We start from the raw sequence: 11,309 nt of genomic DNA on the forward strand, positions 1-11,309 counted from the left end.
CACACACTCAAACGCACACTCCCTCCTCCTTCCCGCCCCGCAGCCCTAGCAGCCCCCAGCCCGCTCCCCAGCGTGCTGCCCTCCGGCTGCCTCCGCAGGCCCCGCCCCGGGGAGGAGAGCCAGGCGCGCGCGGGAGCCGGGCGCGGGGAGGGGCTGGCGGTGGGGGAGTGTCTGCTGCCCCCGCCCCTCGAGTGAGTGACTGAGCGAGGAGCTCCCCTCCCTCGCTCGCTCCGCGCCAGCTCCCGCTCGCTCCCTGCCCACTCCCGGGGGGACGTTCCGTGCCGCGGCCGCCGCGGCCGCCGCTTCTTTCACACTTGAGTTGGGAGCTGCGCGCCGCGCTCAGTTACTGGAGAGCTGGCCGCGCGCCGCCGCCTCCCGCACGCTTGCACGCGGGCCCGGCTTCGGGGTTTTGGGTTCTTACTCCAAGCGGCGGGGAGGAGGGGGAGCCCAGGACACACTGTGGGGAGGAGGAGGAAGAAGAGGAGGAGGGAGGAAGAAAAAAGGCGAGGAGGACAGGGGCGGGGGGCGGGAGGCTTGCCACCTTCAGCCCCCCCGCGAACGCCCAAGGTAAGCGTGAGCCATCGCCTGCTCTGGGGCGGGGGGAGCTGGCAGTGCAGCCCGCCCCGGCTCGGCTACCCGGGCATCCCCGGGTGGGCAGGGAGGGAGGCCTGCGGGGTGTCTGCCGCGCGGAAGGGATGGGAGCCGCGGTCGTGGCGCTGCCAGAGCGGGGCCCGGGCTGGGGCTGCTGCTGGTGCGGGGCTGGCGGGGCTGCTGCCAGGGACGGAAGCTGGGGTGGGGGAGCCGCGAGGGGCGTCTGCCGGCCAGGGCGGAGGGTCTGGGATGTGGTCGGGGCTGCTGACGACTTTCGTCACATCGAGGCCTGGGTGGCTGGTGTTAGACACCCCTCCCTTCCCACCCGCACCCTGCCGCCCTCAGCCTTCCTGCTCTCCTCTAGCTTTGCATGTAGCCACCGTACTTTGCAAGCCAGAGCTGGAAAGGAAAAACACAATGTAGGATCCTTTGCTAAGTATCCAAGTCTCTTCTCCCGCTCCGATTGATTGATGTGTTTGTGTGGGTGGTTTGAACCCCGGGATTTCTGAAGTTTTGACCTTTTTGGGGTGGCTTGTTTCGGTGCCTCTGTTTGCCCACCTCGATGTATTTATTATTCGTGCCCATGCGAGGCAGCCAGAGGGTGCTTGGTTATTGTACACGAAACAGATTTCACTCTCCTCTGCAGGCAGTTCGCGAAGTGCCGCCGCCACGGCTGCCTTAGGTCTGCTGGTTAATGTCCTTTCCCTATCATCCACCCTGCCCCCTCCCTCTACGGAGGGTTAGTTTTTATTTTTGTTTTTGTTTTTTCCTTTCCACTTACTGTTTGTGTGAGAGAAGTCCTGGGCTTAAGGGCTCTCATTACCCATTCATTTCTCTTCTAAAGCTCTGAATGGCTCAGGCATGTCGGTAAAATTTGGGGTGGTCCTCTTTGCCCCAAGAGTTTCATGGCCAAAGATACAATTATGCACACATAAACACGCATTAATTCTGAGAGACGGCAAGCAGTTTGAGAGAGAAATAATTTGTTTCCAATAGGATGTCGGTGACCTATGGGATCTCTTCCATTGCCTGTGGATTAGGAAAATTGTTTTAAAATAGATAGTGCTTGTGTTGTCCGTGGCTGGAAAACAGCCATAGTTCAGTTGCTGAAGCAACTCTGAAAATGATACACCCTGGGCACCCAGAACCTCAGTAAAGACACACGTAGTCTGACTCAGATGTTAGGAAGGGACTGACACACCATAGATTCCATGGAGAACTTTTTTCTTTCTTTCTTTTTTTTTTTTTTTTAGGAGACTGTCCAGACCGTTTGGGGAAATGACAAGTTCATTACACAGACAGATGTAATGAGCACCTCCCTATTCAAGGGGATGGGTTCAGCTTCTGCCTAATGGGAATAACCTTTTAATTTGATAGAACTGGGATCTACCAGGATAGAAACAAACATAGGTGGAGTGGGCCTGGGCTGCTTCAGCACTGTGGGGAGAAGGTGATGTTTCTGAAAGGTCTTTTAAGTTCAAGATGCTGAATTTGGAGTTTTCTCCCGTTTTTCATATTGTCTAGAACTGGACTGTAGGATCAATAGAACATGTTCCATGTTGGCTGTTTGGGGAAATGCAATTGTCAGACATAGAAATTAATTTGGATTGGATCACCTATTTTTGTTTTGCTACTTACAAAGTAGGAAGTACCAGTGGTAGGACAACTGAGTGTATTTATAGGCGTTAAACCAGTGCTGCGACTGGTACTTCACAGATCACAAATACAGCATTGAAATAGAATGTCACTCAATGTTTACTGCTGTGCAAACCTGCTTCAGAGAACAGTCCTGGAGGCTTCTAAAAAGGGCAACAAAGACCACTGCGCTCAGCTCTTGGGTGGGTGCCTGAGGAGGGGCGGGGTGCTTCTGTTGTCTAGCTTTGTCACGATTGGGGCATGTTTCCAAAGAAAAATGGCCTTGGGTGGTAGAGAGGTCTCACATCCTCCAGTGTTAAAAGTTCATCCTATAAGGACCTTAAAATTCCAGCTTTCCTCCAGGGTTGACTTAATTTAACTCTGAGTTTAGAAAACTGATAATTTTGTTTTCTTGGCTAGAAATTTACCCTCCTCCGCCCCATCTCACTTTATATTCAACATGGGTTTCTGGGAATTAATAGGCCACTGTCTGAAGGGGTTTGAGCTTCTTGAAGAATCACAGGGCATAATTCAAGAGCTTTGGTACTATTTGCTGTGACTGATTAAAAAATCCTACTAAGGAGGAAGGTGGTTTGCACTATTATGAGTGTAATTTCCAGGTGAATCATGCCTCAGCACTGTGTTGCCTTTGTGGCCAGACAAGCTTTGAGTTTTACATTCTGAGTGGCTTGCTCCATGCTCTAAGCAGCCCCCTTCTATAAGATTTTTTTGGTTTGTGTTTGTTTTTGTTTTTTGTTTGTTTGTTTGTTTGTTTTTGTCCAAAGGAGACACCAAAGGCTGGACAGGGAATGTCATGTCATCTTCCAATAGGGCAGGAGAAGGCAGGTGACATATTTACAGAAGAGTCCTAAGATGATAAATATGACTGTCTTCATTTGAATTTATCAATACAACTTAAGCCATATAATGAGGCATCTTGTGGAGCTCACATGTTTAAGTACAGAGGTCTTGGGGTTCTGTATCCTTTGAAGTTTCCTTCCAGCTCTACTTTGAGGGTGGCCCTAACTAAAGGGTAATGGCATAATAATTCTGGAGGGAGATTTAGAAGGAGACTGCCAGTTAACAGAGAAATTGGTGAAACCTCACTGTCTTATGATACTTTGTCTTCCTCCAGCTTCTTAGAACCAAATATAAAGGGAGGAGGGAACATTGCTTTGTTTGTATTTTCTCTCCTGATGTTTAGCTGGTATCTCAGAGTGTGGTCACTGCTTATTTTAGGTGATTTAGACTGTTTCATTGTGCACCTCCTCATGGGTGGAATGGGATCCAAACTCATCAGAGAGTTGTTGGGAAAGGGTGTGTACACATGGAGAAGCTTCAGACTCCAGCAAGTGCTCTGAGCAGCACGGTGCTGATTATCAATCAGAAGTCAGGGTATGGCAGGTCTGATCTTACAATGCAAGTTTACATGAAAATAGTTTGTATGCGAAAGTTGATTTGCCTCCAGTTTTTTGGAAACCTATTGAGTATGTAAATCTACTTATACGTCTAGTCAATCGGAATTCACTGAGAGAGATTGGGTCGATCAGTCTTCATGAAAATATACATCTCATAAAAATACTATTTTGGAAATGGATGTAGTGAAGCCTCCCTCCCAAGGTGAGGGAAGGGTTACATGATATATAATACAGGTATGAGGACCCTACACAATGTACATGGTGGGTATTCAGATGACCTTTTTTTCCCCAGCTTTACTGTGTAAAGATACTTTTGTTAATAGGGTTTTAGCAAACAAATGCATCTTTGGCCACTTCATGATCCTTCTTTGAGCCTCAATTTCAAAAGTCCCGTAGCATGGAGTAAATAAAAATTTTGCTTAATTGGGTTCTCCATAAAACACAAAAAGCAGATTGCAATAGACCAGTATAAAGTACTGCTTAGAAAACTGAAAAAACAGGGATAGGGCTTGTGTACAAGAAGAATTGCGACAGTGAAACTATATTTTAAAAAATGGTGACAGTTTTGACTTCTAGAGATCATAATTCAAGAGCTTATCTGAAGTGGCATGTAAATTACGTACATACATATTTTTTAAAGTAGGCAATTATTTAGCTTGACTGTCTCAGTTCTGAAGTTTAATTTTACAAGTTATACTTGCAACAAGAAACAACATGACATGCTGTGGTTACGCAATTATGACAAGAGTGGTTGGACGTAAACTGGGCTAGGATAAACATAGAAATGAGCACACAACAGTGTCTCCAGTCACCAGGTATTAAGAAGTTTCTTTGCTTTTTTATTAACTATGTTACTAGAAAATGTATTTCCCAGGTTGTAGGTTAATCACCTAAAATAATGATTGCTTTCTCTTACATTTGTGAAAGGAGATGCAGCTTCCCCACTCTAAAATGGAAACTGAGAAATTATTTGGCCAAGCTACTGGAAGGCTAAGCCCTTTTACTCATGTCAGCAATCCCCGTAGCAGCTAGCACACTACCTTGCACTTGGAAGTCACTCAATGAGTGATTGAATGGAATGGAATTTACCTAATTAGTTAAGATCTGCAGTGTGTCAAAATTTCCTTGGAGAAATACATAGATGCGGACTTAAGTTTTAATAAATGTGTATGGTAGTTTATTAAGAGCCCCATATTATGCCTCAGGTAGGATTTTTAAATGTTGAGACATATTTGACAGGAAACATACCAAGCATGATGTCCTCTCAAATTACTGGAATTTCTTTTTTTTTTTTTTTTTTTTTTTCTGAGATGGAGTTTTGCTCTGTCACCCAGGCTGAAGTGCAGTGGGGTGATCTGGGATCACTGTAATCTCTACCTCCTGGGTCCAAGCAATTCTCATGCCTCAGCCTCCTGAGTAGCTGGGATTACAGGCATGTGCCACCATGCCAGCTAATTTTTATATTTTTAGTACAGATGGGGTTTTGCCATGTTGACCAGAATGGTCTCGATCTTTTGATCTCAAGTGATCTGCCCGCCTTGGCCTCACAAAGTGCTGGGATTACAGGCATGAGCCACTGTGCCTGGCCCCCAAATTACAGGAATTTCTAGTTAGGGGCATCTTGATTTGGAATAGATATAATTTCTGTATTTGACAGGCATTCCTTCCCTTATGATTGTAGCTGTGGTCTTCATCTTATTTGCCTCAGGGATTCAGTGAATAACAGTGCCTAATATTTATAGTGTGCCTTATGGTTTTCAAAGTCCTTTCATGTATCCTGTCTCATTTGACATTTGGCTGCAGCCATAGCAGTCAGGGTTTATTTTTTTCCATGCTGGGATCTTTCCCAGAATGAGCCTGGATCAAGGAGTGGTGGAGAGGTCCAGGGAAAGCTCAGGAAGCCCTCCACCTCTTGTTTTTTTAGATTCACCGCTGTTCCCTCTAAGATAACTTGAATAAAGCGGGAACCAAACAGTGTGTACATGTGGACGTTTAGAGTGGAATAATAGACACTGGAGACTCCAAAAGGTGGGAGGATGGGAGGGTGGCGAGGGATGAGAAATTACCTGTTGGGCACAACACTATTTGGGTGATGGGTACACTAAAAGCCCAGACTTCACCACTGCACAATATATCTGTGTCACAGAACCGCACTCCTATCATCTAAATCTAAATTAAAAAAAAAATAACTGAGGTAAAGGAAAGTTGAGACCTGTTAGTGCACTGAGCCCACTCAGGCTCCCAGCATCCAGTGGCTCTCACCGTACACCTATTCTGTCTCTTGGGCTAACTTTGGCCTCTTAGTCCACCTTAGCCAAGTATCGCTTTCATCTTCCTCTCCTTTCCTTTCTGAAGTTTTTTCATGTTCTTCTGGCCCATAGATCTCTATCCATAGACGCTCCTGCTCCTTTTTTTTTATTTTTTATTTTTCCTTGAGACAGGGTTTCATTCTGTCACCCAGGCTGGAGTGCAGTGGCACAATCTTGGCTCACTGCAACCTCTGCCTCCCTGGCTCAAGTCATTCTCCCACATCAGATTCTTGAGTAGCTGGAGCACATGTGCATACCACACACCTGGATAGTTTTTGTGTTTTTTGTAGAGACACAGTCTTGCCATGTCGCCCAGGCTGATCTGGAACTTCTGAGCTCAAGTGATCCCCCCACCTCAGTCTCCCCAAGACCACCGCAGCATCAGCCACCGCGTCAGGCTCCCTTTTGCTTCCTATCCCACACCTTACTTTTGTCTGCAAGACTTTAGTGTCTGAATGAGCTTTTCCAGTGCAGTATTTTAACCATATCTCCAGATCCACTGTCTATCTGGCTCCTCCCACCTATCTGCCTGACGGTAGACTTCTTGCTTCCAGCCCGGGTGACTCCCTTCTTCCCTCAGGGCCCCTGTCCTACTTTGCCCCATACCACCTCCCTTCTTCTTCCCACCCACTTCTCTCCATCAAGCCTTTAGATCTTCCAGCACATACCTGCCTCTGCCTGTTTCTCAGGCTCCCGCCATCTCAACACATGTGTTTATAGTATTCATGAGTTGACATCCACATACTTTATATCTTGTAGAAAAGTGGAATTAGAGCACCCCCAAGTTTAGGGATCTTTCTGCCTTTGTTTTCATTTTTGATTCTAGTATGTTATATTGTTGACTTTGTAAGGCTCTTAAGCCATTTAATAATAGCTGAGTACTTTGCTTCTTCACTTCACTTAGCTATTACGTTCTCCATTGGATAAGATAAAGGAAATATCTTGATGATTATTGTTATTTTAAAAGATTCGGACAACAAATCTGGAAAAGCATTCCAGAGATTTTCATAATAGCACCATAGAAAGTCTTATTACACACCAAATTCAACTTGCTAATCACAAAAGTAGAATGGTTTATTTAATTTCATCTTCATTACCTTTTTATTTTCTCCTTTGGTTAAGTAAATGTTGGTTAAATAAGTATTCCTGCAACTTGAACCATGTTTTTTCCTCATTTGTTGTAATTTTACTGCTCTCCATGAAAATTTTATAAATTCATGGGACACATTTATGCCAAGCAAAGCTTCTTTAGCTAACACCTAATGTTGTTGGTTTCCCCTATAAGTTTGTAGCCTATATCAGCCCTATCAGTAGGGTCAGTGGGGAAAAAGTAAACTGAGCACTACTACTGGAAAAATATATGCCATTGACTCACTACATATGAATTTGGATTGGTCTTTTTAGAAAACTACTTCAAAAGTAGATCCAACATTAGTTATGCAATATCCTGAGTGCTTGAGGGCTTTTGGAAAAAGGTACTTTAAAGCAGAGCAGGGAGATGATGGTTTTTAAGTAATAATTCCTTTTCTTGGATGGATCTGTATTTTATTTGAGTGTCATGGATACTGCAGCAGTTTCAGTTCATTGTGAAACCACATGTTAGAATATATTTCACTTTGCCTGGTGACTTATGGTTTTTCCCACCTGAACTGGGTAGGGAAAGGCGATTGAGAAGTTGATTGTTTTCTCTGAAGTGTGGGAACCTTTTTCATACCCTTCATCATGGATGTAAGTGGTAAGGGAGGTACTCTCAACAAACCGTGACATGCGTGCGTATCATAGCCATTCCTAAAAGCTTCTTCCTGAACTCCACAGTTGACTAGTAGATCCCCTGTGTTAGCACTATGTTTTTTTACATGAGACAGTTGAAAGGCTGGGTGTAAAGTAAGGAGCTGCTACAGGCTGCCAGGCTGTAATTCTCAGGGAACTTCTCAAAGACACAGATAGTCGGCGTGACTTCAGCGGTTCTATCTGAAAGTTCTGCCAAAAGCAGTTTTGCTAAGATAATTTTGTTAACAGTTCTTACAATTAATAGGTTATAAGGAATAAGCAACATATATCTCATTATATGTTTCAGGTGGATAATATTTTGATGAAAGAAGTGAGAATCCAGGAACATCTCTTGAGTTGCTTAGTAGTTGCTGAAAATTCAGATATTCTGGTTTGTGCCAGGAATCCATGACAGTCTAGATGTGACTCCCGAAAAAAATCTTATGCCTTCCTTCCATGGCCTCCCCAATACCCACCCCTGCCTCACCCTGGGATATCCTTCTTCCCCTCTACTGTGTCTCTTGTGATCCAAGATATTTCTCAAATCTCAGTTCAAATCCCACTCCTCCAAGGAGCCCTTCTTCTGCCATAAGAGTGGTTTCTCCCTTACCTTCCATGAATACCCATGTAATACTTATTTTAGGCTTAGTTTATTTTATTGTTAGTTTTGATTTTTATTATATATATTTTTGTCCCTAGCCAAATGTAAACCTTCTATTGTGCTCTGTGGGCCTTAAGAGTAGATTGGTCTAAATAAGTAGTTATTGATTGATTGACAGCTTGTCATTGATCCTGAGGCTTACAGTTTCTGTCTATGAAGACCTTGCTCCCATTTAAAGCCTTCTTTAATATAATGAGGAAGTATAGTCTGGAATGAGAAAAGATATTATAAATTTTTAAATTCCTTTGTTGGCCAAGGTTAAGGCACCTAATCTTTGTTATTCACTCAGATAATTTATTGAACAAACATTGACTTTTGTTGATGATGTTTTGTGTCATTTCTGGTGCCTGGGACTGGAGAGATGCTGGAGATAGATAAAAAGGCCTGGCCCTGCCTTTGTGGAGTCCCCCGACAAGCAGGAGACTTGACATGCGAACACATTATATGCGGTGAATAGACAAAGGGGCTTTGGGAGTTGAGATAAGAAAGCACCAAGCTCTGTTTAGTGGGAGGCAGACTGTGCATCCAGTTTCCCTGGGGGCAGTCCTGGATTATTCCCACTGTCCAACACAGTTAATGATAGCATTCCCTTTACTCTCAAAAGGATCTCAGTTTGGACAATAAATGATGATTCCCCAACATTGAGAAGTAATAAAAGGCATCACAGAGAGGAAATATTTGGACTGACACTTGAAAGCTACCAGGAGTCCTCCAGGACACTGCTTACATTGCCAAAAATACTGGGGACTAACACTGGTTTGCTAACTTTGAACTTTTTAAATTTTACTATACACTCATAGACTAATTTTCATACTGGCATTTGGGGATAAAGGGGTTTGGGGGCAGATGGAAGATGAGGTAGGCCTCTTCAGACAGAAGAAATGTAACGATGTGGAGCCATGTGGTCATGGATTGATGTCACTGAACTTTCTGCATATGATAGAGAGTGATGGGAGATGAGGCTGATGAACTATGCAAAGCCTTTTAGGTCATGCTAAGAGTTTGGACTTTTTGCCCCAAATATAAGCAGTGAGGGTCACTGAAAGATTGTAAAGAGAGAAAAGACCTATTTTGTATGATGGTTGGTTCTCTATTGAGTATAGGTAAGAGACTGGAGGGGACAAAGATGAATCAGAACAAGTGAATCGTAGTACTAACTAGGAGGGAGACACTGATAACTGAAAATGGAGAAAGGGGACAGATAGAAGAAGGATTTAGGAAACAGAATTGATAGAACTCAGTGAAGAACTGGGCAGGAGAGTGACGAAGGGGATATAGTAAAGGATACTTGTGAAATTTCTGGTTGGATTATACTCTGAGCTGTGGAAGCTGGTAGCCATTAGAGGGAAAGATAACTCAGTTTGCAAGAGGTTGAGTATTTGGTGTGTATGCTCTCTTAGATGGAGATATCTAACACATAACTGAAATTCTGGTCTATAATTCAGAAGAGAGGTTTGGGATAGAATTATGAGTTTGCTGTCAGCTCAGTCATCATTTTCTCAGGGAATCATTCACTGCATTTCCATGATGAGGTCAAATCCCTCTATTCTGCCCTCTTACCACACCATGTACCTCCTCTCCTTGTCTGTATGCACTTTCCAATATTGTAATTGCTCATTCATTTTTGAGTTTATTTGATTAATGCTAATACTACCCCCCCACACACACACACAAACGTAGGGTTCATGAAGGCAAGACTGTATTTGTTTTTGATCCTTTTGTATCCAAAGAACACCTGCCACACACTAGGGGCCCAGCACATATTTGTTGAATGGATGAATAAATCAGTGATTGAAAGAGTTTTTGTAAATAGTTGAAGCTGTTGTGGTTCAGCATCAGTTTGCACAGGGAAACTATGTAGAAGAAAAGTAAATAGTGAGTTCTAGGGAACCCTAGTGTTTCAGAGGTGTGATAGAAATGGATGGTTAAGGAGACTCAAACCAGGCAAATGTGTTGTCTGTCAAAGAAGAGGGAGCATCAGTGGCATGTGGTCAGAATTGTTGCATGAAGAATTAAAACAAATCTAAAGAGATTTTCATAATGTTTGTTATTAAATAGATGTGGGAACATTTATTTGATGGGAAGATACCAACATGTTTTCTTACCATTAAAATAATGTATGGCTACTTAACATTGTAATATTATGTATTAGCTTATGCTGCATGCAAAGTTTAATGTTTTATCACTTTGTTAGTTTTGTATGTTTGGAACCTGAGTTTAGCCTTGTATAACTTATGCCAGCACCCAATGTAGTGAAAATTTGGAGCCATGGTTTGGGAGGATGTTGAAAGTGCAGAACGTTTCATCATTGTGAATTTATAAGTGTGTGCATTCATTTTTAAGGGGATTAAAAATACATGGGTATTTACATCCTACCAGATGAATAGCCATCAACTGTAAGAACACTTTAAGTTACCACAAAGGATGGCTATTTGATTACAGAAGTGGAGACTGAGAAGCAGTGTCATTAAAGGTTTGTAGTATAAACAGGGAAGCTTATTGCAGAGTATGTTTGTTACTCGTTCTCAGATTCCACTGAGAGAGTCAAGGAGAGGTAGGTGAGGCATCATAATGTATCAGGAAGAATGTGGGCTATGGATTCAGCAGATTCTATTCTAGTTTCGCTACCTCCTAACTCAAGATTGGTGATCTTGAATGACAACAGCAATAATTGATAATAGTAATAATGAAAGCTACCATGTACTGAGTGATGACTCTGTGCCTAGGTACTATGCTGAGTACACTACATGCACTGTTTCTTTAATGCTTGCAGCAACTCTATGAGGAACCCACTACTGTTACCTCTTCTTTTTATTTATTTATTTATTTATTTTTTATTTATTATTATTATTATTATACTTTAAGTTCTAGGGTACATGTGCATAACGTGCAGGTTTGTTACATATGTATACTTGTGCCATGTTG

At 43.3% G+C, this 11,309-nt stretch overlaps 1 protein-coding gene across 1 annotated transcript in view; it reads left to right on the plus strand.

The window, feature by feature from the left end:
* The first annotated feature begins 227 nt into the window (after positions 1-227).
* The window catches only part of LOC105550434 (chromosome unknown open reading frame, human C1orf21), a 258,061-nt gene continuing 246,979 nt past the window's right edge, over positions 228-11,309 (plus strand). Inside the window, exon 1 of the mRNA XM_011995358.1 lies at positions 228-567. The gene's annotated coding sequence lies outside the window, so the exon portion shown is untranslated. The remainder of the gene's footprint in view (positions 568-11,309) is intronic.

This window comes from Mandrillus leucophaeus, unplaced genomic scaffold, assembly GCF_000951045.1.
Source record: "Mandrillus leucophaeus isolate KB7577 unplaced genomic scaffold, Mleu.le_1.0 Scaffold484, whole genome shotgun sequence".
NCBI lineage: Eukaryota > Metazoa > Chordata > Mammalia > Primates > Cercopithecidae > Mandrillus > Mandrillus leucophaeus.